Below are 247 nucleotides of genomic sequence, written 5' to 3' on the forward strand. Positions count from 1 at the left end.
CCATGAACAGAGTTAAACTCAGTGTTTTTCTGTGTTGGCTCTATTCTGCTTCCTACAGATTTCTCTTTGTGAAGGATGAACTGACTCAACCAGGGAGGGATAATTCCTGCTACAGAGAATGTTTGTTGGTCATTGACTATTTAACAGGACTAATAGATCTTGTTTTGACCTTTATTGTTCCAGTTACTGTCATCGTAGCTTTGTATCTGAGAGTATTTGCCGTGGCTGTGTCTCAGGCCCGTGCCAT

At 41.7% G+C, this 247-nt stretch overlaps 1 pseudogene; it reads left to right on the plus strand.

Moving 5' to 3' along the window:
- The window catches only part of LOC116698445 (trace amine-associated receptor 13c-like), a 3,120-nt pseudogene that overhangs the window by 2,433 nt on the left and 440 nt on the right, over positions 1 to 247 (plus strand).

This window comes from Etheostoma spectabile, chromosome 11, assembly GCF_008692095.1.
Source record: "Etheostoma spectabile isolate EspeVRDwgs_2016 chromosome 11, UIUC_Espe_1.0, whole genome shotgun sequence".
Lineage (NCBI taxonomy): Eukaryota > Metazoa > Chordata > Actinopteri > Perciformes > Percidae > Etheostoma > Etheostoma spectabile.